The sequence below is a fragment of the Canis lupus genome, chromosome X, assembly GCF_003254725.2.
Source record: "Canis lupus dingo isolate Sandy chromosome X, ASM325472v2, whole genome shotgun sequence".
Taxonomy (NCBI): Eukaryota; Metazoa; Chordata; class Mammalia; order Carnivora; family Canidae; genus Canis; species Canis lupus.
Genome location: NC_064281.1, coordinates 49,376,224 through 49,382,903, shown reverse-complemented (window position 1 = coordinate 49,382,903; position 6,680 = coordinate 49,376,224). Strand labels below are relative to the sequence as shown.

General features: G+C 39.4%; 1 pseudogene; it reads left to right on the top strand.

Moving 5' to 3' along the window:
• Nucleotides 1-963: 963 nt before the first annotated feature.
• Nucleotides 964-2,220, top strand: LOC112652597 (dnaJ homolog subfamily A member 1-like; annotated as a pseudogene).
• Nucleotides 2,221-6,680: the final 4,460 nt, after the last annotated feature.

Genomic DNA, 6,680 nt, shown 5'->3' with positions numbered 1-6,680 from the left:
GTCCCAATTTGCAGATGACATGATTGACTATTTAGAAAATTCCCAAGGAATTTACAAAAAATAAAAACAGTCCTGGAACTAGTGAGTTCAACACTGTGGCAGGATATGAGATCAACATGCAAGAAACAATCACATTGTACGTAGTAACAATGAACACATGGAAACCAAAATCAAAACCTGATAACTTTTACAATTGCTCTGAAGAAATTGAAATACTCGGTACACACTTAAAATATGTACATGATCTATATGCTGAAAACTACAAAATGCCAAGAAAAGAAATTAAGAGAACTTAAATAAATGTAAAAACACACTATGTGAATGGATTAGAAGACAATACAGTAAGGCAGTCAATTCTCCTCAAATTGATATATAGATTTAACACAGTTCCTACCAAAACTTCAGCAAAGGTTTTTTTTTTTTAATAGACATAGACAAGTTTATTCTAAAATGTATATTAAAAGGTACAGGCCCTAGCATAGCTGAAACCATCTTGCCATGGAAAAGTAAAATGGGAGTAATCACCCTTCCCAATAATAAAGCCTACAATATAACTACTGTGATCAAGACCTGTACAGAAATGTCCATAGAAGCTTTATTCTTAATAGTCAAATACTAGATACAACCTAAATGTCCTTCACAGAGTCTGTGGTTAAACAAACATGCATACTACATAATCATACTCAGTAACAAATACAAACTTGATACATGCAGCAACTTCGATGAATCTCAAGGGCATGCTAGATGAAAAACAGTGAGTTCCAAAGTGTATGGTTTCATTTATATAAGTTTGAACGACAAAGTTATAGAAATGGAGAACAGCAGATCAGAGGGTGCCAGGGGTTAGGGACCAACGTGGTTAGAGTGGGAAGGAAGTTCATATGGCTATAAAAAGGCAACATGAGGGAACTTTCCAGAATGCTCGGTGAGACGCGGAGGAGTGGCAGCTGCCCGAGCTGCGCTCAGCAACGTGCTCCTTCCCGCTTCGTCACACCAGCCTCGGCCTTCTCACCAGCTATAGAAAATGGTGAAAGAAACCACTTACTATGATGTTTTGGGGGTCAAACCCAATGCCACCCAGGAGGAATGGAAAAAGACTTACAGGAAACTGGCCTTGAAGTACCACCCTGATAAGAATCCAAATGAAGGAGAGAAGTTTAAACAAATTTCTCAAGCTTATGAAGTACTCTCTAATGCAAAGAAAAGGAAATTATATGACGAAGGAGGAGAACAGGCAATTAAAGAAGGTGGAGCTGGTGGTGGTTTTGGCTCCCTCATGGACATCCTTGATATGTTTTTTGGAGGAGGAGGCAGGATGCAGAGAAAACGGAGAGGTAAAAATGTTGTACATCAGCTCTCAGTAACCTTAGAAGATTTATGTAATGGTGCAACAAGAAAACTATCTCTGCAAAAGAATGTGATTTGCGATAAATGTGAAGGCCGAGGTAGTAAGAAAGGAGCAGTCAAATGTTGTTCCAATTGCAGAGGTACTGGAATGCATCAGATAGGACCTGGAATGGTTCAGCAAATTCAGTCTGTGTGCATGGAGTGCCAGGGCCATGGGGAACAGATCAGTCCTAAAGATAGATGTAAAAACTGCAATGGAAGGAAGATAGTTTGAGAGAAGAAGATTCTAGAAGTGCATATTGACAAAGGCATGAAAGATGTCCAGAAGATAACATTCCATGGTGAGGGAGACCAAGAACCAGGACTGGAACCAGGAGATATTATCATTGTTTTAGATCAGAAGGACCATGCTGTTTTTACTCGACGAGAAGATCTTTTCATGTGTATGGATATACAGCTGGTTGAAGCCCTGTGTAGCTTTCAAAAGCAAATATCTACTCTTGACAACCCAATCATCGTCATCACCTTTCATCCAGGTCATATTGTCAGGCATGGGGATATCAAGCAAGGGTGCTAAACGAAGGCATGCCAATTTGTCATAGACCATATGAGAAGGGTCGCCTAATCATCGAATTTAAGGTAAACTTCCCTGAGAATGGCTTTCTCTCTCCTGATAAACTTTCTTTGCTAGAAAAACTCCTACATGAGAGGAAGGAAGTAGAAGAAACTGATGAAATGGACCAGGTAGAACTGGTGGACTTTGATCCCAATCAGAAAAGACAGTGCCATTACAATGGGGAAGCATATGAGGATGATGAACATCATCCTAGGGATGGTGTTCAGTGTCAGACCTCTTAATGGGGCCAGTGAATAACACTGCTGCTGGCATTTTATATGCAGTAGTGAATGAATGAAGGACTATAATCGTAGCTCACTACTTGCTATTGTTTTTGTTTTAATATTCAACTATAGTAGTGTTTTAAAAGTTAAATGAAGAATAAGCTCAAATATAAGAGCTCAAAATAGGCAACATGAAAAAAATAGGCAACATAAGTTATCCTTAGTGTGACAGAACTATTCTGTATATTATCTGTGGTTGTATACACAAGAATTGACATATGTGATAAAATTGTATAACAGTAAATATACACATATACACAAATGACTACAAGTCTGAATAACACTGTATCAATGTCAATATCCTACTTGTGATATTGTACTATATAGTCTTCACAGAAACAGTAAAGTGTACAGGAGATCTTTGTATAATTTTTACAACTGCATATGAATGTACAATTATTTCAATAAAATTACTACCACAAAAAATTCTACTAATATTTTTCCCTTTTTCATCTTTAGCATCATAATAGCTTATTTACTGGCTGCTAATAATGTTTGGACAAGGCCTCAGATAATGAATAGCTATGGGCCACTGGTTCAAACTAAGCTGAAGTAGATATGATTTTTTTAAATAATAAATTTATTTTTTATTGGTGTTCAATTTGCCAACATACAGAATAACACCCAGTGCTCATCCCGTCAAGTGTCCCCCTCAGTGCCCGTCACCCATTCACCCCCACCCCCTGCCCTCCTCCCCTTCCACCACCCCTAGTTCGTTTTTTGATGCTTCTGATCTTCAGAGATGTTGATCACACTGGGATACTATTACACTTTCCTAAGAAGTCATCTGACATCCTGTGAATTCCTTGGTACTGTCAATGTGTAATCAGGCTGCATGACCACTTCATAAGTGTGGTATACAAGGCTAAGGAAGGGACTGGGTAAATACCAGCTTGAAAGAAATAATTGGAAGAGTTGGACTATTTTCCCTGAGATAAGGAGACATAAAGGATAGGACCCCTGAGTTCAGATCCCTAAAGGAATTTTTGGGGGCAAAAGAAGTAGCCATGTTCTCTGAGGTTCTAAGTGTGAGCAAACATAGGATCAGCAGTAAACTTCAGGGGTGCTTTATAGGTGCAGATATAGGTTTAGCAGAAAGAAAGACTAGCTGAGCTGCCCAGTAATATTTACTGCTTTTACATGTGGAGAGTGCCCTATTTTTGGAAGGATTTAAGCAGAAGTAATTGAACATCTTTCAGAAATGAGGAAATTTCTTTTCAATGTACAAATTCTAACACCAAAGTAATCATGTGAAGCTAGGTTGCTAGTGCTTTATCTCAATACATCTCTGATTCCTTCATTGACTTGCTGTTTTTTTCCTAATTGAAACCCTCTCTTCCTTGGTGATTGATTGGAAGAGAAATAGAAGTACTCTGATGTCTTGGGATCAGTATTCTATGTAGACTAGAATATCTTTACAGAAAAGTTCAAGCTACTATTGTTTGTGGGAGCATGTAGGGACACAGAACCCCTCATTAACTTCCTGAACTAATTTGAGAGACTGATGTGGATGCAGGATAACCATGGCCAGCTTTTAGTTCTGGCATTTCTGCATTATATGAAATATAGTTGTTTCCATATCTGATTTTCCTAATAAATTGTGAGCTCCTTCAGGGACACCATGTCTGTCTTTTCTGTGTGTTCTTTCTTCATCTAGAACCTTACACATAGTGGCTACTTGATAGTTCCTCCATAAAGAGTTTCTTAGACATGATCAGATTGTTTGTGGTATAGTGTGTATACCAAATACTAGGCTGGCATTTTTTTCACAGAGGGAAGAGGGAGCTGGCTCCCAGATTTTTTTTTTTTTGCACAACACCTAAAACAAATACTGTGACAATTTCTAAAAGTATCTTCCACGACTTCCTTCATTTAAAGACAGCCAGGGAGATAAAATGATATTCTTAAGAACTGAGCTTTTGGGGCAGCCCGAGTGGCTCAGTGGTTTAGTGATGCCTTTGGTCCAGGGCATGATACTGAAGACCCAGGATCAAGTCCCACGACGGGCTCCCTGCATGGAGCCTGCTTCTCCCTCTGCCTGTGTCTCTGCCTCTCTCTCTCTCTGTTTCTCATGAGTAAATAAATAAAAATCTTAAAAAAAGAACTGAGCTTTATTTTAATAAATTAATTTTTTATTGGTGTTCAATTTACCAACATACAGAATAACACCCAGTGCTCATCCCGTCAAGTGTCCCCCTCAGTGCCTGTCATGCACTCAACACCCCCCCCCCCGCCCTCCTCCCCTTCCACCACCCCTAGTTCATTTCCCAGAGTTAGGAGTCTTTATGTTCTGTCTCCCTTTCTGATATTTCCCACACATTTCTTCTCCCTTCCCTTCTATTCCCTTTCACTATTATTTATGTTCCCCAAATGAATGAGAACATATAATGTTTGTCCTTCTCCGATTGACTTACTTCACTCAGCATAATACCCTCCAGTTCCATCCACGTTGAAGCAAATGGTGGGTATTTGTCGTTTCTAATGGCTGAGTAATATTCCATTGTGTACATAAACCACATCTTATTTATCCATTCATCTTTCGATGGACACCGAGGCTCCTTCCACAGTGTGGCTATTGTGGACATTGCTGCTAGAAACATCGGGGTGCAGGTGTCCGGGCGTTTCATTGCATCTGAATCTCTGGAGTAAATCCCCAACAGTGCAATTGCTGGGTCGTAGGGCAGGTCCATTTTTAACTCTTTGAGGAACCTCCACACAGTTTTCCAGAGTGGCTGCACCAGTTCACATTCCCACCAACAGTGTAAGAGGGTTCCCTTTTCTCCGCATCCTCTCCAACATTTGTTGTTTCCTGCCTTCTTAATTTCTCCCATTCTCACTGGGGTGAGGTGATATCTCATTGTGGTTTTGATTTGTATTTCCCTGATGGCAAGTGATGTGGAGCATTTTCTCATGTGCATGTTGGCCATGTCTATGTCTTCCTCTGTGAGATTTCTCTTCATGTCTTTTGCCCATTTCATGATTGGATTGTTTGTTTCTTTGGTGTTGAGTTTAAGAAGTTCTTTATAGATCTCGGAAACTAGCCCTTTATCTGATACGTCATTTGCAAATATCTTCTCCCATTCTGTAGGTTGTCTTTTAGTTTTGTTGACTGTATCCTTTGCTGTGCAAAAGCTTCTTATCTTGATGAAGTCCCAATAGTTCATTTCTGCTTTTGTTTCTTTTGCCTTCGTGGATGTATCTAGCAAGAAGTTACTGTGGCCAAGTTCAAAAAGGGTGTTGCGTGTGTTCTCCTCTAGGATTTTGATGGACTCTTGTCTCACATTTAGATCTTTCATCCATTTTGAGTTTATCTTTGTGTATGGTGAAAGAGAGTGGTCTAGTTTCATTCTTCTGCATGTGGAGATGTCCAATTTTCCCAGCACCATTTATTAAAGAGACTGTCTTTCTTCCAATGGATAGTCTTTCCTCCTTTATCGAATATTAGTTGACCATAAAGTTCAGGGTCCACTTCTGGGTTCTCTATTCTGTTCCATTGATCTATGTGTCTCTTTTTGTGCCAGTACCACACTGTCTTGATGACCACAGCTTTGTAGTACAACCTGAAATCTGGCATTGTGATGCCCCCAGCTATGGTTTTCTTTTTTAAAATTCCCCTGGCTATTCGGGATCTTTTCTGATTCCACACAAATCTTAAAATAATTTGTTCTAACTCTCTGAAGAAAGTCCATGGTATTTTGATAGGGATTGCATTAAACGTGTAAATTGACCTGGGTAACATTGACATTTTCAAAATATTAATTCTGCCAATCCATGAGAATGGAATATTTTTCCATCTCTTTGTGTCTTCCTCAATTTCTTTCAGAAGTGTTCTATAGTTTTTAGGGTATAGATCCTTTACCTCATTGGTTAGGTTTATTCCGAGGTATCTTATGCTTTTGGGTGCAATTGTAAATGGGATTGACTCCTTAATTTCTCTTTCTTCAGTCTCATTGTTAGTGTATAGAACTGACACTGACTTCTGGGCATTGATTTTGTATCCTGCCACGCTACCAAATTGCTGTATGAGTTCTAGCAATCTTGGGGTGGAGGCTTTTGGGTTTTCTATGTAGAGTATCATGTCATTGGCGAAGAGGGAGAGTTTGACTTCTTCTTTGCCAATTTGAATGCCTTTAATGTCTTTTTGTTGTCTGATTACTGAGGCTAGGACTTCCAGGACTATGTTGAATAGCAGTGGTGAGAGTGGACATCCCTGTCTTGTTCCTGATTTTAGGGGAAAGGCTCCCAGTGCTTCCCCATTGAGAATGATATTTGCTGTGGGCTTTTCGTAGATGGCTTTTAAGATGTCGAGGAAGTTCCCTCTATCCCTACACTCTGAAGAGTTTTGATCAGGAATGGATGCTGTCTTTTGTCAAATGCTTTCTCTGCATCTAATGAGAGGATCATATGGTTCTTGGTTTTTCTCTTGCTGATAT